Source organism: Glycine max, chromosome 13, assembly GCF_000004515.6.
Source record: "Glycine max cultivar Williams 82 chromosome 13, Glycine_max_v4.0, whole genome shotgun sequence".
NCBI lineage: Eukaryota > Viridiplantae > Streptophyta > Magnoliopsida > Fabales > Fabaceae > Glycine > Glycine max.
Window position 1 is genome coordinate 10,711,036 of NC_038249.2, and position 24,394 is coordinate 10,735,429.

At 33.7% G+C, this 24,394-nt stretch overlaps 1 pseudogene; it reads left to right on the forward strand.

Moving 5' to 3' along the window:
• Nucleotides 1–17,645: 17,645 nt before the first annotated feature.
• On the forward strand, nt 17,646–22,116 carry LOC100778714 (ribosome maturation protein SBDS-like; annotated as a pseudogene).
• The last annotated feature ends 2,278 nt before the right edge of the window (nt 22,117–24,394 follow it).

Below are 24,394 nucleotides of genomic sequence, written 5' to 3' on the forward strand. Positions count from 1 at the left end.
ACAAATTCAGTCAAACATGTGAAACTTGTATAAGTCTAAAAGAAAAAGAGTCCAAGTTGTGTCTTGAGATTGAGACAAGTGTCAAGGAAAAAGCTATTCTTCTCAAGAACTTCCAAGAGTTGGAAAACAAATTGAAAAATCTTCAAAAGGATATGAAGAAACTGAATGAACTTCATGATTATTAAAAAGAAGAAAGATATGATCTATGGAGAAAATGTGCACAAGCACACAAAGATTATGAAGACCTTAAAATGAGTAAATATAATCTTTGGGTGAAATGTGAAGAACACAAGAGATCTATGAAATTCTTGAATGATAAGCTTTTGAAGAATCAAGAATTTAAGGGTCAACCTCAAGATACTATAGAAGTTCCTCAAACAAATCTGGAAATGGATATGATAGGAAGGTATATGTTTATGATGAGGACACCAATGCCTGTTATTTCTGTGGAAAAACTGGACACATGACGTCGAGATGTAAGGATCGACCTAAGAGGGGTTCAACCAATACCTTCATGGCTAACACAAAAAGACCCAAAAAGATTTGGGTACTTAAAGAAAAATGTTATTCCTATTGCAAATATCCTTGATAGTAGGAAGCAAACGCCTATCATGGTACATGGACAGTGGTTGTTCATGACACATAACAAGAGAAAGGTTTATGTTCCAATGCTCGACTTCTTATCATGGTGGAAATTTCACTTTCGGAGTAAATAAAAAAGGTAGAATAACTAGAGTGGCTAAGATAGGTATTCACCCCTACCCTTCTATTGATAATGTTCTGTTTGTTGAATGTCTTAAGCATAATGTACTGAGCATAAGTCAATTATGTGACAGTGGATATGGTATCTCCTTCAACAAGGATGAGTGTGTCGTTCTATGTAAAGATGGGTCTCCTTTGTTCTTTGCCAAGAGAAAAGGAAACCTCTACAAAATTAGATTGGGAGAGCTGAAATTCTTTCTCGGATTACAAATAAAACAAACACTCAAAGGCATTTACATTCATCAAACCAAGTATGTAAAAGAATTATTGAAGAAATTCAACATGGACGATGCAAAAGAAATGAAGAATCCAATGCACCCCACGACATGTAACTGCATATGATGTATGAAGATTTTGATGATGCCAAAAGATTAAAGCTATTCAATGTTGATTCAAGTCAAGATCAAGAAATCGAGAAAAATGATTTACAATAGACCTTTATATGTTAAAAGAATCTCTTAAAGAGGTTGCAAAGGTTTGGCCTTAAAAGACTTAAGCTTTCAAATATCTTACAAAGTTTTTAAGTAAATATTACATTTTGAAAAATATGTATTTCTCTCTGGTAATCAATTACCAGAGGCTGTAATCGATTACCAGAAGCAAAAATGATTTTAGTAGCTATCAGAAAAGTTTGAATTTGAAATTTAAAAGTTGTAATTGATTACCACTATTGTATAATCGATTACCAGTAACGGAAAATTTTGAAATTCAAACTGAAAAGGCATAACTCCTTAAAATTAACTGTGTAATCGATTACCACATATCTGTAATCGATTACTAGTAAGGAAATTTTGAAAATAACTATGAAAAGTCACAATTCTTCACAAGTTTTTGAAAGGTCACCAAAGGCCTATAAATATGTGACTTGTATTCAAAATTCTTTAGAGTTTTTCAGAACATTCATTGTCCTACCCTCTCACAAGAAAAACCTTCAGCCAAACACTTGCTAAATCATTAAGGATTCTTACAAGTTCTTCAAGTTGTATCATTCTTCTCTAAAAGAGAGAAAAATAATCTTCTATACTTCAAAGCAATCTATTGTTAATCAAGAGACAGTGGGTCTCTTGATTTGTAAAGTTTTCTAAACACAAGGGAAGGGTATCCCTGGGTGGTTCAGAAGTTGTAAAGGGATTTACAAGTTAATGGAAATCTTAAGTGGATTACTTGAGGACTAGACGTAGGCACAAGGCGTGGCCGAACCAGTATAAAACTGAGTTTGAAATTCTCTCTTCCCTAAACTCTTTTACTTTATTACAGTTTAATTTTACTTTGCATATTTAAAGAAGCATCAAGTTAATTGTTCATTACTTCTTTTCTGCATATTAAGTCTGCAAATTTCTTTTAAAGAGAGAATTAAAATTTGTTAGAGAAATTTTTTAAACTTAATTCACCCCCTCTTAAAGTTATTGAGGCCACTTGTCTAACACGACATACCTTAGACTGGACAAGGAATCAACAAAGGTGGACGAGACTTAGTACAAAGCAATGATTGGCTCATTGCTTTATCTCACTGTGTCCAAGCACGATATTATGTTCAATGTTTGTCTATGTGCAAGATTTAAAAAACAACCAAGGGAAGTTCACCTAATTGCAATTAAATTCATTCTTAGATATCTAATTGGAACTTCTAATCTTGGTCTTATGTTTAAAAGAAGAGAAGGTTTCAGACTTACAAGATACTATGATGCTGACTATGCTGGTGATAAAGTTAAACGAAAAAAACACAAGTGGAAGTTGTCACTCTATTGGTGGCAACTTAGTAACATGGATATGCAAGAAGCAATGTTCAATTGCATTGTCCACTGCTGAAGTCAAATTCATGTCAATAAAAATTTGTTGTGCTCAACTACTTTGGATAAAGAATCAGCTTGTAGACTACAATATTTATGAGAGTAAAATTCCCATCTAATATGACAATAAAGTTGCTATTAGTGTTTTGAAAAATTCAGCATTACATTCTAAAGCTAAACATATAGAAATTAAGCATCATTTCATAAGAGATCATGTCCAGAATGGAACAGTGGATTTACGAGTTGTACCCACTGATGATCAACTTGTTGACATCTTCACAAAACCCTTAACTGAAGAAAGGTTAAATTTGTTAAGAAGTTAACTTGGAATGATTTTTGTTAATGAATGATTTAATATCTATATGTTGTCAACTTTTACATCCAAGGATATATCATCTAATAGACAATAACACACTCGGTTCAATATATGGACAAACATATCATGCATTTATTATTATTATATAAAATGCAACATTTTTATATAGAAACGTTGTAAAGTTTTTTGCTAAGTCAGTTTTGAAAAGTGGGCTTAATGATTGCTTTTGGAAAAAAAAGTCCACTATAAAACCTTAAAATGTCGAAACTCTTGCTTTAAAGCACTTTATCTTCCTCTCTGAAATTCAAACCCTAACTCTCAAACTCTCTACAATGGCCACCTCCAACTCCCTTGTTTTCAAGATTATCCCAACCCTGTAAATCATCACCATCCACATAAACAATGAACCCTCTATTCATGTAGAACATTTTTTCAACATTTAGGAACTCGAAAAAGTGGGTCTAAAGCTCAATGAGGCTTTTTGGTGCCAAGAATTTCTTTAACGAGCCACAAACTATATAACCTGAACTCATCTGAACCTTTTGAAGAAATGTTGAGTTTGTCAACAAGAAGACGATAGCATCCAAGATTATGGGAATCAAAGTTGTGTTGTCTAGCAACACTATAGCCAATAGGGTGCCTACGTGAAGGTAGTACCTATCAAGAGGGATGAGAAAAGAACTATGATTCCCATGTTACAAGGGCGCTCTACCAAGAAAATGTTGAAAAAACAGGAGATCAAAAGACTATTGTGTATAATCTTATGTGTGAGAAAGCAAAGATTTGGGCCAACATTTTGAATAAGAGTATTCTCCACAAAGCAAGTTCTAAAACAACTCTGTCGAACCTCCACAAGTTTGTTCTTTTTCACTTGACGGAGAATCTCCCATTTGACCTGTCACACACCATCTACATCAACATATTGATAAACCTAAAGGGCTTAGGTGGTCTGGATGACATCAATTATGCTGCTCTTATCAACAAGATGTTATGGGATCAAGGTGTGTATCACATTTTTAAGATACACGAAGACTCTAAGCACACCCTAATAGCCAAGGGTTCAGTTGTTGCTAACACAACAAAAATTTAGCAAGAATAACCTAAAAGCTATGAGGGTTGCTTTAGAAAAAAGCCAAAATGAGGCTTCCTTGATGGATATGGGTGCCATCAACAAAAGGAAGTAGAAAAGGCCAGCCAAAGCCATTGCTGATGAAGATCAAGGTATGAACAACTTTGGTGTCTCCAAAAAGATATAGAAGATTATGGCAGAGCAACAAAAGAGAAAGAAAACAAGGAAGTAATCCCAGAAAGAAGAGGAGGAGAAATAGTTACTTGCCAGGGAGCACGGGACGAAGAAAAGACATGAGCAATGTACTGCGTCCACCCCTGTGCGTCCAACGGCTACAACCTCAGGGAACAAAGGTTGAAAGACCTGAGTGAGACTGATGAAAAAGATAAAGGCTTCGTACATGTTGCATTTTCAAAAAAGGAAAGCAGCTGCCCCTGGTTGCTCCTGCCCTAAAAAAGGTTAAGAAAGTTTGCAGCCTCTAAACCATGAGTATCTATCATTCCCTCTATGATACCAAGACGTATCGAGATGAGGGTGACCAAAGCCAACCCCAATATTGGTGACAAAGAATGGGCAGTTTCCTTCATTGGGAACAAGGAGGATCAAGCCTCATCATTATTAGATAGTGAGTCCAAAAATGACACTCCTAGCTCCCATCTCCGCAAACATGTTTCCTCTGCATAACCGTGTCTATCTCCATAACCCATTCATCTAGAAAGATTCAGAAGGGTTGGTCTAAGGAAACCTTTAACAAATGCTCAGAGGTTTCCTCTAGCATTGATTAATGGTAGTCCTACACCTTAAAACCCATACTTTGAGTTTATATATGTTGAACCTGTTGAAAGGGAAACAATCAATGTCCAAGCTGTAGAAGCAAGCTTCATGATGAATCAAGATTGATTCAAAGAGTTTTGATGATAACAAAGATGATGACAAAAAGTTCAAAAGTCAAGAACACTTCATGATAACAAAGATGATGATCTTAAGAATCAAAGAATGAGTTCAAGATTGAATCAAGAACACTTCAAGGTTCAAAAGGAAATTTGATTTCAAGAATCAAGATCAAGATTCAAGACTAAAGATTCAAGAATCAAGAGAAGACTCAATCAATATAAGTATTAAAAAGTTTTTTCAAAAACTGAGTAGCACATGAACTTTTCTCAAAAACCTTTTACCAAAGAGTTTTTACTCTCTAGTAATCGATTACCAAATTGTTGTAATCGATTACCAGTAGCAAAATGGTTTTCAAAAAGCCTTCAACTGAATTTACAACATTCCAATTGATTTCAAAATGTTGTAATCGATTACAATGATTTGGTAATTGATTACCAGTGTGTTTGAATGTTGGAATTCAAATTTAATTGTGAAGAGTCACATCCTATTACAAAAAAGCTTTGTGTAATCGATTACACTGATTTGGTAATTGATTACCAGTGATAGTTTCTGAACAAAATCATAAGATGTAACTCTTCCAATAGTTTTCAACTTTTTCAAATGGTTTTTTAAGTTTTTCTAAAGGTTATAACTCTTCTAATGGTTCTCTTGACCAAACATGAAGAGTCTATAAAAGCAAGGCTTTGTTTTGCATTTGGATATACTTTTCCAATTCATTCTTTAGACAACAAACTTTTGCCAATTGATTTCTGAATCTCTTTGAACTCCTTCTTCTTCTTCCTTTGCCAAAGGCTTTCTATAGTTTTCTGGTTTTCTAAACCTTGAAAACAAAACTTGTGCTATTCATCTTTTTCATTCCCTTCTCCCTTTGCCAAAAAGAATTCGCCAAGGACTAACCATCTGAATTCTTTTTGTGTCTCTCTTCTCTCTTTTCCAAAAGAACAAAGGACTAACCGCCTGAATTCTTTTGTGTCTCCCTTCTCCCTTGTCAAAGAATTCAAAACGACACAGTCTGAGAATTCTTTTGATTCTTCCCTTTCCCATATACAAAAGATTTCAAAGGACTAACCGCATGAGAATTCTTTTGTATCCCCATTCACAAAGTTTCAAAGGTTTAACCGCCTGAGAACTTTGTCTTAACACATTAGAGGGTACATCCTTTGTGGTATAAGTAGAGGGTACATCTACTTGGGTTGTTGACTGAGAACAAGAGAGGGTACATCTCTTGTGGATCAGTTCTAGTGGAGGGTACATCCACTAGGTTGTTCAAAGAGAACAAGGGAGGGTACATCCCTTGTGGATCTTTGCTTGTAAAAGGATTTTTACAAGGTTGAAAAGAAATCTCAAGGACCGCAGGTCGCTTAGGGACTGGATGTAGGTACGGGTTGTTGCCGAACCAGTATAAAAACTCTTGTGTGTTTGTCTCCTTCTTCCCTACTCTTTTAATTTCCACTGTGCACTTTAATTCCTGCTTTTACTTTTGGTTAAGTTTCTTTTTTATTCTTTATTTTCTTAACAACATAGTAAAAGCCTAAGAATGGTAATTTTTAATTAGTAAAGGTCTAGTAATAATTAATTCAACCCCCCTTCTTAATTATTCCGAGGCCACTTGATCCAACACAAGCACCTACATGAATGAAGCATGACTATGAGTATACTTCATCTAAGGCCTTTAAGGTTCTACCAACAGATGTCATAGTTCATCTTCCTTTTCCACAGTGGACTCGTCCAATGCATCCTAATGTTATCAAGATACCTCTTCACTAGCTTGCACCTAATACTGAGCAATGAGTTCATTCATCAATCGAGGTATCCCATAGAAGCACGACGAAGTCTTCAAAAGTTCAAAGACACAAAAGCACACAAAATAACATTTCTAGGGATCTGTTTGAAAAACACAAAAGGGACCATTCACAAGAAGTTAAACCCCCAAGAACAAGTTTCAGAAGAAGGTGACAATGTTGAGCATCATGATGTTGTTAAAATGTTACATCTTGTTAGGAAGTACCACTTTGATGATACTTGTGTCTGCTTCACAACGGATGCTGACATATACTTGTTTATTCAACGCCTACTTAAACTTCTTACTATTCAATATGAATGCACTTACAATCTAAAAAAGATGATTGAAGACTAGATGCTAGTTCATGTGACTAAGCTCTATGAAGCTCAGCAAAAGAGGAAGGCTGAAGAAGAAGAAGTTGTTGTTGACTTACTGTTGTTATGAAAGATGTTGCCTAAGTCCAAACAGAAGCATTTATTAAAGTTTTGGACAAAACCATTGTATGTGGGGTCATCATTGATCTTAACAACATTGGTGTCATGGATGAAACTCCTAAGGCATCTAATGCAACCATAACTAATGAAGTTGAACACAATGCCATAGAACCTGTGCCTAAGCAGACAATAACTTCAAATGAGGCTACTTCTAGAGACAAGGGCAAACATGATGCTATCATCGCCTACTCCACTTGTTTAGGCCTTGCTTGAAACATCCCTGATTTTTTACTTCTCGACTGCTTTCACACTACAATACTTAACATGGGGGGTACTTCACTCAACTTTTCGTTGGTCAAAACCCTCCACCGGTTAAAATCCTCTATAGGTAGCCCTTTCCTAGACCTCGAAAATCAGTTCTACCTGTTTCCAAGATCAATGATTGACCTCACAAATCGATACAAGACTTTTGAGCATGTTTTGTCCTCATTCACATGTTTTCTGGGAAACTTCCCAAAAGGTCACCCATCCTACAACTACTCTAAGACAAGCATGTTTTAACTATGAAATTCTTAAGTAATGGACTATCGAAAAGTATATGCATCTTGTTGGTATAGGTAGTATCAATTAATTCCTTTAAGTCATCCTCAGTTGTACAGTCTTGTACCTACACAGCCTCTAGATCCCTCTCATTCCGGTGTGATTTGTTAAGGTGTTACAATGCTCCTTTGAACTATGTGCAACCTACTACTATTACCAAGGATGAAGCGCAAGATATGATAGGGCAAACTATCGAACCTTTTGCTGAATGATAACGTCAAGAGAATAAGCAATTCAGGTTTTCCATGCAGAATGCCATCACCACTCAGTTCTTCAAACTTGGTTTTGTTCTCCTCCAAAACATTCAACAGGCTCAAATGTCAATGCTTGGAGCCGTTATTGCACCTACACCAAAACCTTAACCTCTACCTCTACATGTGTCTCTTGAACCTACAACACCCCCTTCTCAACCTCCCCCCCCCCCCCCCCCCCACCTACTTAGGACTGACTATGATATCCATCATTATTTCTATCTTCAAACCCAATTTTTGCTTATGACAAAAGAGGAGAAATAGGAATTTTGATTGTAAAAGAGTTAACATTATTAAATAAAAGCGGTTTTTGAGCATATTCAAGCGTTCTCTTATTAGTTATTTGTTAATTATTATTATTTCGTTGCCACATATGTCATATATAATTTATCTATCATATTCTTTCCATGATTGAACTCAAGGGGAGTTTAAATGCATTACATTAACATTACATGCATTTTACTCTCTCAAAACTCTAATTATTTTTTTATAAATCAAAATTTATATTGTTTGTTATCATAAAAAAGGGGAGATTGTTAGGTTTGGATGACCATTCGTCTCGTCCACCTTGGATTTTGATGAATGATAACAAGTATAAATTATTGGTGTTCTAATGAGTTTTTAACAAGTGGACATGATCAATATGTTAAAGGAATTAACATTATTCAGTATTGTCCATACTCCAAGAGAGAATTCTCTTTTTTATCTAGCGTCCAACGTGCTAAAATCAAAGACCATCCACCATTATGAGAATCAATGTTATGTACTGTCTTCTAGTTAACTCTCTTGTCCAACCAGTAAGAAACTCAAAAAGACTATGATAAACTCTAAAAACCGCAAGGCTCATAGCGGAAATGATTAAACTTGGTGATGAAATGATAAGAATGAGTTATGACAATGAAGAAAGGAAAATGAGGAGATTTTGGGAAGAATACACAGGAGTAGTGAAGCTTTAAGTGTGAGGATTAAAAATATAGAGTGAAGAAGAGAGGTAAGATCATCTAATTCTTCTCATGAAGAAGATGATGAGTATGAAGAGGATGAGGGAGGATGGAGGAATAAGAGGTATAAGGAGAGAAGAAATCATAGATGATATGGAGGTAGACAAAGAGAGGAAAGGGTTGAGGGAGTGAATGTGAAGATCCTTAATTTTAAAGGGACTTGTGATCCGGAAGTGTATCTTGAGTGAGAGGTGAAGGTCGAGCAAGTCTTTGTATGCTACAACTACAATGAAAGGAAGAAGATCAAATTGGCCTCCCTGGAGTTTGAGAGATATGCCTTAGTGTTGTGGAATCAACTGAGGAGTGATGTTGAGGGGATGAAAAGGCCTTTGATTAATACTTGACAAGACATGAAGAAAGTTTTGAGAGAGAGATTTGTGTCGTCCTATTATGGGAGAGACCTTCACAACAAGCTCCAAAGACTAATTCAAGGAAATAAGAGTGTGGATGAGTATTACAAAGAGATGGAGATTTCCTTGATTAGGGCTCAAATTGAGGAGTCTCAAGAGGCCACCATGGTAAGGTTTTTGCATGGTCTCGGTAGGGAGATCCAAGACATTGTAGAGTTGCACCACTATGCCTCTTCAGAGGATCTCATTCATCAAGCTATCAAGGTGGAGCAATAATTAAAGAGGAAGCAAACATACAAGAAGTCCCCCTATGGCTCTTCAACTTGGAAAGATAAGGAGACATTCAAGAAGGAGAGAGGATCTTCATTCAAATCTCATGAAAAAGGTGCTGCCCTTGGTAAAAATAATTATAACCCTACTCCCACTTCTTCAAAGGCGAGTTATATTATATGTTTTAAGTGTTTGGGAAAGGGTCATATCGCTTCCCAATGTCCTAACAAAAAGACTATGGTTGTGTTGGGTAATAGGGATATCACTAGTGCATCTTCTTCTAACTCTTTTAGTTCTTCTAGTGAGAGTGAAAGTGAATGTGATGTACAGCCTCTGGAAGGTGATCTTTTGATGGTTAGGAGGTTAGTGGGGGGTATGTGTAAGTATAGAGAAGAAACTCAAAGGGAGAATATTTTTCATACTAGGTGCATGGTCATGGGAAAAATATGCTCTTTGATTATTGATGGGGGTAGTTGCACTAAGTAGCTAGCCAAAGATTGATTGAAAAGCTTACTTTGAAAACTTCCCCTCACCCTAGGCCTTACAAACTACAATGGTTGAGTGAGAATGGGGAACTAGTTGTAGATAGACAGGTTTTGATATGCTTCTCCATTGGAAAATATGTTGATGAGATACTATTTGATGTAGTCCCTATGGAGGCTAGCCATCTCTTACTTGGAAGGCCTTGGCAGTATGATAGGGATGTTGTCCACAATAGTGTCACAAACAAATTTTCATTTGTACTTAAAGGGCAAAAGGTTACCCTTAAACCTTTGTCTCCAAGTGAGGTTTGTGAGGATCAAATAAAAATGAGAGTGAAAAGAGAACAAGAGAGAAAATAAGAGAAAAAAATTGATGAAAAGAGAGAGAAACATGAAAAGAGAGAAAAGAAAGAAAAGAATGAAGATAAAAAAAAGAGTGAAACTGAAAAAAGAAGAAGATGAAAATCAAGAGAGAAAATTACAGCTTGTTCATGAGAGAAAAAGAGGTGAAGCGAGTGATGCTAGCTAGACAACCTATGTATTTACTAATGCCTTATGATTATTATTTGTCTTCTATTGCAAGTTCTTTTCCTATAGGTGTGGAAAAATTATTGAAGGAGTTTGGGGATGTCTTTCCCAAAGACACCCTTCATGGGTTACCTCCTTTGAGAGGGATAGAGCACCAAATTGATCTCATTCCAGGAGCGTCCTTACCAAATAAGTCAACATATAGAAGCAATCCAGAAGAGACAAAAGAGATCCAAAGGCAAGTGGAGAGCTTGATGGAAAAAGGATGGGTGAGAGAAAGCTCTTGGTGCCAAAGAAGGATGGAACTTGGAGAATGTGCATAGATTGTAGAGTCATCAACAACATCACTGTAAGGTATAGACATCCTATCCCTAGACTTGATGACATGTTAGATGAGTTGCATGGTTCTAGTTATTTCTCCAAAATTGATTTGAAAAGTGGTTACCATCAAATTAAAATGAGATAAGGTGATGAGTGGAAAACTGCTTTTAAAACTAAGTTTGGGTTATATGAGTGGATTGTGATGCCTTTTGGGATAACCAATGCACCTAGCACTACTTATGAATCATGTTTTAAGACACTTCATTGGAAAATTTGTGCTTGTCTACTTTGATGATATTTTGATATATAGCAAGACACTCGATGGCCATCTAGAACATCTTAGAAGTGTTTTGGAAGTGCTTAGGAAAGAAAGTTTGTATGCCAATAGGGAAAAATACACATTATGCACTAATCAAGTAGTGTTCCTAGGGTTTGTTGTGAGTTCTAAAGGTGTGCAAGTTGATGAGGAAAAAGTAAAAGCTATTAGAGATTGGCCTACACCTAAAAATGTGAGTGAGGTGAGAAGTTTTCATGGGCTAGCTAGTTTCTATAGGCGGTTTGTTAAAGATTTTAGCATACTAGCTTCTCCCTTGAATGAAATTGTAAACAAACGTGTTGGGTTCAAGTGGGAAAGTGAACAAGAAAAAGCTTTTAATATCATGAAAGAAAAATTTACAAATGCACCTATTCTTGCTTTACCCAATTTTTCCAAATCATTTGAGATTGAATGTGATGCGTCTAATGTTGGAATATGGGCTGTTTTGTTACAAGATGGGCATCCCATTGCTTATGTTAGTGAAAAATTAAAGGGTGCCAATTTGAACTACTCTACATATGACAAAGAAATGTATGCACTTATTAGAGCATTGCAAACTTGGCAACATTATCTTTTACCTAAGGAATTTGTGATACACAGTGACCATGAATCCCTTAAGCATCTAAAGGGCTAGAGCTAACTCAATAAGCGACATGCCAAATGGGTATAGTATCTAGAGAAATTTCCTTATGTGATCAAACATAAGCAAGGCAAGGCTAATGTTGTGGCCGACGCCCTTTCTAAGAGGTATTCTTTACTCTCAATGCTTGAAACTAAGATGCTTGCATTTGATCATATAAAGGAGTTGTATGCTTGTGATGATGATTTCTCTAATTTGTTTAAATTATGTAAAAAAAGTGCTCATAACGGATAAGATAAGAGATTGTGTGTGCCTAAGAGTTCCATGCGTGAATTGTTTATTAGAGAATCTCATGAGGGTGGTTTGATGGAACATTTTGGAGTTGCTAAAACATTGAACATTTTGTATGAACATTTCTTTTGGCCACATATGAAACATGATGTGCATAAATTCTATGATAAGTGTTTAGTGTGTAAAAAGGCTAAATCAAAGGTCATGCATCATGGATTATATACTCCATTACCTATTCTTAACTCTCCTTGGATCGGCATTTCTATAGATTTTGTGCTTGGTCTCCCAAGATCCAAGAAAGGGAGGGATTCTATTTTTGTTGTGGTTGATAGGTTCTCAAAGATGGCTCAATTCATACCCTGCCATAAAGCGGATAATGCTTGTGTGGTGGCAGATTTATTGTTTAGGGAAGTGGTGCGTCTACATGGCTTTCCTAGAAGCATTGTATCAGATAGGGATTCTAAGTTCCAAAGCCACTTTTGGAAGACCTTGTAGAGAAAACTGGACACAAAACTTCTTTTCTCTACCACTTGTCATCCTCAAGCGGGTGGACAAACCGAGATGGTAAATCAAACTCTATCTCAACTTCTAAGGTGCTTGGTAGGTAAGAATTTGAAAACTTGGGAGGAATGCCTACCCCATGCTGAATTTGCTTATAATAGGGTAGTAAACTCTATTACTTCTTATTCTCCTTTTGAGGTAGTTTACGATTTTAATCCATTGTCTCTTCTTGATTTGTTACATTTGCCTAACACTTATGCTATGATGAATAGGGATGGGCTTTCTAAAGCCAACTTTGTTAAGAGTTTGCATGAGAAGGTGAAAGCACAAATTGAGAAAAAGGTTGAACAATATGCTAGATATGCCAATAAGGGCAGAAAGAATATGGTTTTCAAATCGGGTGATCTGGTTTGGATTCACTTGAGGAAGAATAGGTTTCTTTCCAAAAGGAAATCAACTTTAAGAAAGGGGAGAGGATCCTTTTAAAGTATTGGAGCGCATAAATGATATCACATATAAAATTGATTTACCACTTGACTATGGTGTGAGCAACACTATTAATGTTACTGACTTGATTCTTTGTGATGTAGATACCTTTAACATCAATTCGAGGGCAGATCCTCCCCAAGAAGGAGGGTATGATAGAGGACTGTCCAAGGAGGAAGAGTTTAACTTGGGTGAGCTCAACATGGATGGACCAATCACTAGAACAAGGAGCAAGAGATTTCAAGAAGAGCTTATCAAGAGATTAAATTCTCTCATGGAGGAAAGAGAAGAAGAAGCGAAATTCATTTATTTTAGCCAAGTTTTAGAATAAAATTTATTTTCGTTTTTAATTATATTTTTGACCTGTTTTTGGACTTGTAATGGGATGCTACCTTTTTATTGTCATTCTAAGTCTTTTAATTATTAGATTAGTTACTAGACCTTGGACCTAATTTAGGATTATTAGTAGGAGTTATAAATAACACTTTGTTGGCAATTTTTATGAAATTTTGAGATTAGACATAGTTAGAGAGTGTCTCTGTTCTTGTGTGAAATCTTATGTTCTTATCAAAGAATTTTATTCTTTGTGATGAATCATCCTCAACTCATCAATCTTTCAATATTGTGGTGTTATTTTTTTTCATATTGTTGTCTAATTCTGCTTTATTTTTTTTTATTTTCCCTAATTTCATAGAATCCCAAATTAGATCCGCAAATCAGGTTTCTATCAAAATTAGAAAAGAGAGGATCTGATGGAGAATTTCATTTGAATGCTAACTCTGCTATGCAAATAAACTCAAGCAAAATAACAAGATTGAAATTGAAGTTATCATCACTCAGTCACTTACCGTAGCAGCTGCTTATCAGGAATTGAAAAATTCATATAGGATGTTTTAAAGTTTTAAATTATTGTCATTATAGAATATTTTTTATCTAAACAATTTCAATGTTATTATAATTATCTTTAATTAGTCGATGCTTTTTAATCATCCCAATAATTATATTATGATTAAATAATAAATAATATTATAAAATAAAATTATTCATAATTAGTTATTGAAATATTGTAATTAAATTAATATTATAAACATAAAATTATTAATATTTTTTTTCAAATATTATAATTAAATATTAATTAAAAAAACAATTATTTTGTGCATTGGGTCATCCAACTAGTTTATATAAGGATGATTTATATAAGTATGATGATCTTGATATATGATTTGGGCTTATTATACTAAATTACTTAAATATCTAAGAACACATAAATAAATAAATATATAAAAACCTTGAGGGCACATACCTTTACGTTAACTATCTTTCTTTGTTGGCTAGAGAAGAGAACTTTGCCAACGCCATTGACGAGATCCAAAATTAGATTTTATTATGCACCACCTTTTTTTCTATCGAGGTGAGGTATGTTGAACAAATTATGATTCTACACTTTTTTCTCTCTATAATTCTTGTTTTATTTTTGAGATTTTATTTTTTATGATTTAATGGTAATTGATGTCTAGTAACCTCCATTTTGTTTCTTAAACTCACAAACTGCAATTGTTTTAACGGAGAGATAGACAGAGAGAGAGAGGCTCTTAATTTTAATACTGATTTATAAGCATTAGCTTTTATCTTTGTAACTTTGGGGCTATGCATTTTGTTATGGTAACCTTCTTGATTGTGTGGCTAATAATTGTGCATGCTTTGTGCTCTTCATCAATATGGTTTTTGGTTGCTGAACATTGACAAGATAAAATCATGTGATTGATTAAGTGATAATATGTTTTAAAAAATGATGAGAACCATATATGATTTAAAATTAAACAGAATTATGTAGTTATGGGGGTCCACCAAGAGTGTCGATACTTAGAATTCTTTATATTATGTTATTGGTTTATAAAATTGTCAATAATTAACTTAAAGAAAACAACATTGTTTCAGACTTAAGTAACTAAGTCTTTCCACACGCTAACAAATGGGTCAGTTAGGATATGATTCAATTTTGTGACTGTGACCCAAGTTAGTATAATCAGAATTATGCACATCATAGATCATTTGGTGACACCTCCTATTGTCATGTAACTATTTGCAACTACAAATTTAAAATTAAGCTGTAAAAATGGTATACAATCTAGTGTTATCAATAGCGGATTAGGGGAAATTGTGGATAGCCAAAAATGTGTTATATTGTTTATAAACTAGCATCGTTGGTGAATAGCTGAAATCACCTAGTGGTTGAAACAGAATAATAAGAATTGGGTATGGGTATATTGAGAATGAAACAAGAATTAGATGAAGAAAAAATTAGAGAAAAATTTGCAAAAAAAAGAGAGAGTAAAACATAGGGAAAATTTGGAAAGAATAACACTAAGGACATGTTTGCATGATTTCTATTTTTTTAAAACAGTTTAGTTTTCAAAAACTAGAAAAACAAAAACAAAAAACTTGTTTGATGGCCATTGAGTTGAAGAGATACAGAAACTTGTTTAATTTCTTATACTTATTTTCAAAATGCCTAAGAGCCTATATATAGTTGGTGGCCTTTTGTGAGTCATGTGTGACTGGTGTAGAAGTTGATTAAGCAAATAGAATACAAAATCAAACACTAATTCCATTTAGAATGAAGCAACAAAAGTGGGTGAGATGTTGAAAAGAACAAACATATTACCCCAGACTCAAGTCTTTTGCACCAAGACATATATATGGTTGATAGGGAACTTGATTAAGCGGGAACTCTTTCAATCAATCATACTTAGAAGCTTAAGAGGGATAAGAAGGAAAACAACGATAAGTTTTTTCTGTTTTTTGGATTTTAAAACACTTATTTTAGAAGCAATTTCAAAACTTGGTGGATTTAACATAATAACTTGATTGTTAAATAACATAAAATTGTTTTAGAAAATTGATTTTTTTTAACAAAAAGAGAAGTAAATCAAACTGGCCCTTAAAATTTGGAAGAAACATATGTGAAAAAAATAAGAGGAAAAGATTAAAGAAAAAGAACGGAACAAAAATGACTATTACTTGAGGAGCTTAGTTGCTGGAAAATTGCTGGAAAATGGACAGAGATAAAAGGAGGCGATCGAAATGTTGAAGGAGGAGTGTGGTTGGTTCCTTGTGTAATGAGAAAGTTTACATAATGTGTAACTCCCAATATGCAAAATCAGAACATAAAGTGGAGGAAGATATATGCTCATGGGAGTGGGCTAACAAATGGGAATTCAGATCGTTAACAAAGCAAAACCTGTAATGGCTGGCGGTTGAATGACTCAATTTTAACACACTGCAATTTCCACTATTTGTCAAAATACGATACCCACAATAAGCTAAACAGGAAAAACTCAATTCTAGCACTACTTGTTGTATTTGTATCTTTAGGTTTGGAATCCCCATCTTTCTTATGGTACTATTCTTTAGAATTGCATGTGTTCTTATTGCTTTTATAACCTTAAAATATTTATAATTTTCTCAATATATTTATTTCAAATTGAGATTCTAACATAGTATGTGAAGAACATGAATGTAAGCAAGTTGGAGGTGTATCATCAAAGATAACTACAGACCACAGTTGACATACAGGTGCAATGAAATATGGGGAGTGTACCCACTAAAAAAATCCAACTTGTACATAAGATTTTTTGTTAATTTCTTAAATTCTTCACATTACTATCCTTATATTTTGTTATGTCAAATACATGAAAAGTTAAATTAATCAGCAATTTGTTGTGTGATTGCCATGACCTCAGTCTGGACAAATCTTATGGGAAAGGAAATGGACAATTCCTTTCTTACTGGATGAAAACTAAAATTAGTGAAGGTCATGTTTACTGAAAATACACCCGTAATTGTTCATTTAAGAAGTTGCAATTTAATATTTTAATACAAATATTAAGTCTAGGCCCCCCTTTCTTCTCTCCTTTTTTCTTTTTTAGTTTCATTGTAAATATTACCACCAAACTTTTATTATTTAACATTTTATCATTTAAGTTTTATTTTTGGTGAATTTTATCACACAACTTTCATAATTTTGTAGATTTTATCATTAATATTTTTTTTCCATGAATTTTATCATCTAACTTTTAACATTTCACTAATTTTATCATTCAAATTTTTTATTTTTATACATTTTATCATCACATTAGTAACAAAACAATGTAAAAATCAACTAACTTTTTTAGATTCGTGTATATCAGTTATAATTATAATTGATGTAGAAAAGTCTTTCCACATTAGTTATGGTTATAAACAATTTAAAAAATCAATTTTTTACATTGATTATAATTTCAAATTATGTCAAAAGTTAAAATCATTCATATTTCATTATTAGTAAAATACACAAAAATTGAAAACTTGGATGATAAAATTTGTAAAAATATCATTTAAATTGTAAAATTTGTAAAATAATTTGTAAAAATATCATTTAAATTGTAAAATATTAAAAATTAAGCGGTAAAATTTATAATTATACTTTCTTTTTGTTTAGATGTGAGTTTGTTCTTTTATTTTTATTTTTATAATGGGTTGGTCCATGGTGCAGGTTAATTATGTTTATCTTATTCATTCAGGTTCAACCCAACCAAGTGAAGTGCAAGGAGGAAATAAAAAGTAACAAATAAGAGAGAGATGTCTAGGACACCGGTGCAGCCAATATAGGTCAAAAGAGGCTAACAAATGTGGCAGTGGTGTGTTTGAAGAAGCACGACATGCACTTCGAAATTGCTTGTTCTCTTAACACGGTCCTCTCTTAGTATTGCAATCCCACACTGTTTATACAAAGTTTTCCAAAGGGGTTCTTGCCAAGTCCGATCCAAGGAATTAATTGCAGCTTTTGGCATTGATGATGACCACTCCTAGATATGCTTAGATGTAAGTAAGGAAAGCTCCACATCAAAAGTTTATAATGATATAATAAAAGCACAACAATAATTTTTTTTTCTTTTGTTTTTTTTTGTTTGAGGGGCCATATTTTGAAGAAAGGGGAGCTTTAGGTAGCTGGGAAAGAGAGGGAATCATTGTTGTCGAGTCAATCAAGGGATATTGTGACCATAACAATGCTAAAGACTTCCAATCCCGAGACTCAGTGCCCATATACTATCAGTATGTGATTGAACGCCTCATGCGCAGGAAATCCATTTCGCTGTTGATCCACATAGTACCTCCAAGAAGCAGGTATCTCTTCCCATCACTCTGAATGATTCTATTCTACAATCTTATCTCATTTATTTATATAGTTAAATTAGTTTTTTAATCTTTTAATTTATTTTTTAAGTTCAATTTGGTTTTTGTATTTTTTTCAGTTTTGGATTCAATTTAGTTATTTAATTTTTTAAATTATTTAATTTCATCATTCATTCTAAATTATAAAAAAATCATACTTTATGACAACTCAAAATTCTTAACCTGTCATAAAATACACATTTCACAAAAAATGAATTAATTTTAAAAATTACGGACCAAATTAAACTCGAGCAAAACTAAATAATTAAATTAAACTAAATAAATTGAGGATCAAATTTAACCTAAATAATAAATCAGAGAAAAAAAAAACTAATCTAATCTTTATTTAATTGTTACGATGTTATTATAATGAAGCTACAAGTTATGGAAGTTATATTAGTATTTATATTTATATATAATATAATAGAGGCTCTAGAGTTAATTCAAGAGCTTCTAAAGCACTTTCCTATAAGACGTGTTACTGCTCTTGAGGACCAAGAGCTTGAACTTTTAGGAAAGCTGAATGAATGGAATGCCACTGTAATTTCTAAAGAAGGATCTTCTGCTTAGTTATATGTTGTAAGTACTTAATATTTCTCCTATAGTTGTAAACAACTTGGTTCCATGGTTCAATTCCATTTTCAATTTAGTTTTGTTGGTTTCCGGATTGCTCGGTCTTGCCATACCTATGTATAGAAAGTGAAACTAAGGATGACTATGGTTGGTAGTTTTAAAGGGGTCCTTATTTTGTTTTTTGTGGGTCTTTGGGTAAACCACTTAATTAAGATATTCTTTTATGGAAAATTATTATACGAGAGCTTATTCATAAAGTTGACTATAAAACCTGGTGAAATAATTTATAAGTTTCTACATAAAGCATGTTGAAATATGCTAAAAACAGATTATAAGAAAGCCAAAAGCCACTTTCATAAGCTCAAATAAGCTTTTCTAGAAGCTAACTAAAGAAGACCTAATAACTTTCAAGTAGTTGTGTTGATTATCTAACTATAGGATTTGGTCAATAACTTTCTTTTTCTGATTACGTGGTTATAGTTTTCAAATTTGAGCCTTGTTCATTAGTAAAATGAAACTACAAATAACATGACTTGGTATTCAGTTGTTGTTAGCTAATTATGACGGATATTTAGCATGTTTTTGCATATGCAAGAGTAAGGCTGCGTACAACATCCCTCCCCCATACCTTCGCATAGCGAAGAGCCTCCGGGCAATGGGGTACTTAAAAAAAAAAAAAAAAATTTAGCATGTTTTTGCCATTTCTTGTTAGTTATAGACATATTCAATATGCAAAACAAAGAAGAGTACTAACCAAAGCAAAATCAGCTCCAATTTTGGACTTTCCTTCCCACCTCTCCCAATGCAATCAAATAACCCATCATAGGTGCAAAGGGAAAGTTTGTTTCTATAAATTGTTCCATGATTCTCCCGTTTCAAATGCTAGGTGTCCCTATTTACAGTTAATGGTTGAAAATATTATCCTTTCCAAAAATGTGGGTATGGTCTATATGGGATTGGTCTTTCTACAAATGTATATGTATATGGTTAATTTGAATATGCAAATATGTTGAGGGATATTAGTATAATCTTTGGTTGGATTTGGATTGCAGATTTTTGAGTTGGAACCTGGTCTTTATAAGGATTGTCATGACTTTGACATGAATAAGATGCATGGAAGATTTGAAGTTCTTGCACACTTTCTTGATGAGGAGGGGGATACCCAAGTGGAGCAATACAATGATTATAAGGATATACCTTCACCGTTGCCCGAAGAAAAATATCATATGAAAGAAAATTGAGCAACTGCTTACATGCACAGGATCAAAACAACGTCAATTTGTTAAGGTATTAACTCGTTCATCAAGTGATATGTTGACAACAAGAATAGCCTTGTTGATTTCATGCATAATTTTGAGAGTTGTCAAACAATATAGACATAATGAATTAGCTTTTGATTTTACGTCTAAGTTCACTAACTCTGTAGTGACAACTACTCTCCATAAACTTGAAGATGAAGTTTAAAACTTTTTTCACCAGAAACAATTTTTGGGGATGTTAAGAAAGAGATTGTAACTCGTTGGTGCTCTAAATGTTGTTGAGCGATTACAATATGATGAGAAGGTGATGTTCAAGATGAATACAATTTGCAACTCAAATATTCATTATGGTTTCAAGTTTGATAAGATTGAGAATACCTTTGAATGTGATTGTCGAATTAATGTTTGAATCTTGTGGTATTCCTTGTCATATATTTTGTGCAATGAAGACTGAGTACATGAATATTATTCCAAGTAATTTGATTTGCAAACGATGGACAAAGTCAGCTAAGGAAGATTATGTGTCCTCAATTCACGTTGAACAAACTGATTCTAAAGGTTATCATTCTAAAAGGTTATCATTTGGATAAGTTTTCAGAGATAAGTGAAGAAATTTACAAACTTACAGCTAAAATAGAATCACTAGGTGATTCTAATGCTGAGCAAAGTACTCCTTCAACAACCATTCGTGATCCCATTATGGTTAAGACCAAAGGTGCTTGTCGGAAGAAAATTTTTGGTTGAAAGAGTAGATGTTGTTCTCGTTGCCATAATAAAGGACACACAAGAAAGACATGATCAATTACTACTTTGGTGAGATCTTTTATGTAATGTTGACAGAGGGAGTGGTCCAAATTTTGATGGTGATAACAGAGCAGTTGATAATGCAATTATAATATCTTTATTTAAAATATTTTAATAGTACTAATTTAATTATAATGTCTTTTCCTTTACAATGATATTATTAAATGTATAGGATGATGTTTTGTTGGACCACGATGATGAAGAACATACTGGTTCAACTCAAAGGTGCAAAGGCAAAGAAAAGGTTTGTGTATATTGCGTTAATATTAATTTGTGTATTTCTACATGTGTTTTTTTATTGAATAGATGTCCATATTTGGTTTATGTGAAGGTTTGTGATAGTAGCAGTGCTTCTACATTAGAGAGAAAACTTAGTAATGGTGCTTCCTCAACCCAAATTCATGTCGAGAACGCAGAAAGTATAACATATTTTATATTGTAGTATTTATATTAAGTGTTTCTATTTAATCAACTAAGAAGATTTTTTTTTTTTTTTTGCTAGAGTAAGTATCAAAAGTCAGATATCTTTCATAGAGATTTGAACCGGACAATGAATAAATCCAATGGAATGGTCAATCTAATGATTTGTATATGCAAGCTATCAATTTGTGTATGTTTATACTTCATTGTTATCTTTTAAAATTCATTTTTTTCAGAATATGATGATGCATGGTGGGTTGGATACGTGTGATACTACTAACAAAGTTAGTAAAGGATTAGTTATCCCCTGCTTCAATTGCAGGACATGATGGCTTAATTTCTTCATCAACACATTTGCCAATATTCCGTCATCAATATTTAGGAGTCCCTATGTACATGTGCCCCCAAACCAGGAGATGCAACTCACGGTTCATTTCCATCGGTTTGTTCACTTATAACAAGTTATTTTATTTTTTTTTTATTTTGTTAAGTACATGAAGAGTTCTTGCAAAAAAAAAAAGTACATGAAGAGTATTGCATTTACAACTAATTCTTAGTTATGCCTAAAGATTGAATCTAACATGATGCAATTCTACCCCGTAAGGGCATTGGATAGAAGACTCTAAGAAGATTGAGCCAGAGATGCGTGAGAAGGTCTTAGGGTTCTCATGAGTCTTAGGATAGATTTCGGACCCATGAGTTAAGTATGAGTCCGCTTATCTTTGTACATATTATATAGAGGTTTCATTATTTTTGGACCTTGTATTTAGGGCTAATATAGGTAAGGTATTATAGAAATATAGGATTTTTCAGTCCTTGTATTTTAGGGCACCTATACTAGTTTTTGTATTAGGGGTAATTTTGTAATTTCATATACATTAAGTGAATATTTGATGTGTGTGGTTAAAAATAAATTTAATTGAATCAGGAGAAGCCCAATCCAATTAAATTTTAGAGGGGGAGGTGAGCATTTGCTTGCTACACTCCATTGTCAGTGTCACATCATATAGTCACACTTTGTACATGTCCTTCATGCTTTACATGTTTCATGACACCTAAGCACACTTAGTGAAGAATCTTTGACTTGATCTTGGATTAGTGGGCTGAACCATAGCTAAAATTCACTAATCATAATTAGTGAAATTTTGCTCTAAAATTTCACTCCACAAATTCAATTTTAAATTCAAGTGAAATTTGAATAGAAATTCAAATTTCCCTCTAATTTTGTGTGGCACTTAGGCTATAAATAAAGATCATGTGTGTGCATTTTTTCAACTTTGATCATTTGAGAATTAAACTTCAAAGTTCAGACTTCTTTTGAGGCGTAAATTCTGTGCTCCCTCTCTCCTTCTCCCTCCATTCTTTTTTTCCTACCTCCAAGCTCTTTGATAAGAATCTTACAGGGCGGATCGTTTGATACAGGCTACGAAGGTTTGGATGACGCCACTTCCGGTGAAGGAAGATAAGTCAGGGTAGACGCCACTTCCAGTGAAGGAAGATAAGTCAGGGTAGACGCCACTTCTGGTGAAGGAAGATAAGTCTGGGTAGACGCCACAAGGATTACCTTGATAAGTCTGATAATTGGTTCAACAAGGAACCCGGAGATAAACTCTCACCAAATTTTATGAAAATGTCAAAAGTTTTTTTTATTCAAAACAAAAACCCATACTTATAGTGTAGCTGAACAAAAAGATAAAAATAGACATGGGCCTTCTAAACAGTTTGGGCCAAAATTACAATAAAAATAAATTATAACTAAAAACTTATTTAACTTGGGCCTTCAAATTAGTTTGGGCCTTCAGCAACAATTAATAGTCTTGATAGTGTCTCTGCCTCTGGGCCTTCATCCTTCTCCACTTGGGCCTTCATCCTTCTCCACTCGGGGGCTTTGTCCTTCTCCACTTGGGCCTTCGTCCTTCTCCACTTGGGTCTTTAGCCTGTATTTGGCCAGTTTCATGATTCTCATCACTCTTATCTATGGTTTCCTATGGTGGTGAGCTTCTTCTTGACTCATCTTCTCCTTGAAGTGACGTCTCCTCTCAACTCTTCTTCTTCTCCATTCCACTGCCATTAAAATTCAAGAAGCAAATGACTCCATTGATGAAGAAGATCCAAGGCCTACAAGCTCCACATGGAACTACATCATGTGGTATCAAGAGCATCTTCGTCTAGGTGATGTTCTTTTGCTTCCTCTATCTTTTTGTTCGGCCAATTCACTTTATTTTCTTATTATTCATCTTATTCTCCATGTATATCCTCCATTGTCTTGTGGTTTGGTGTTGTTTAGAGTAGATTCAAAAAATTAAACCAATTAAATCTTAGATCTACACTTGTTCTTGCATTTTTATGGTTCAAATTTTATAGATTTACTCTTGAATCATGTTTTTGTGTTGATTTTAGGTTTTATCATTTTTCAGTCATAATCTTCTTGTGCTGAACCTTTAGATCTAAATTTTCTTCCAAAATATTGATTAGAAAAAAAAACACATAAATCTAAGTGTAAATCACTTAATCCATGTTGTCTTAGAGTCATGTTTAGTCATAGTAATTGTCACATTATGTTTTAAGTTTGTGCTAAATTTTTATTTTGTTGATTGAATTCTAGATACATTTTTTCGTGTATTCTTGTCATTCTTAGCCTATCTTTTGAATTTTGAGTCTAATTCATGGATGTTATTTAGTTCATAACATGTTCTAAATCAATTCCTAGAAGTAGTCTTGTTGTTGAACTCTTTTTTTTCTTCTAAGTTTCCTATATGATGTCTATGATGAAGTTGAGTTGTGGTGCTAAGTTGTGGCTGGATTTGTGAATCAAAATAAGTCTTAAGCTCTCTTGAATTGTGTTCTTCAAGATAATTAAGCATAAGCAAACACAAATTGTAACTATCCAAGCCTTAAGCAACATAAACATTACTTTTTATTTCTAGGTTGAAATCGCTGGTGCTGGCAGCTTGAACATACGAGCTTGTATAAATTACTGGGAATTGGTCACTACGAATTTTGAGCTGAAATGTTTACTAAATTTTCTAGAAATCTGGACCAAAATTATAAGAAAAGAACCAAGTGATTTGGATTGAAGGAAAAAATAATAAAAATCAC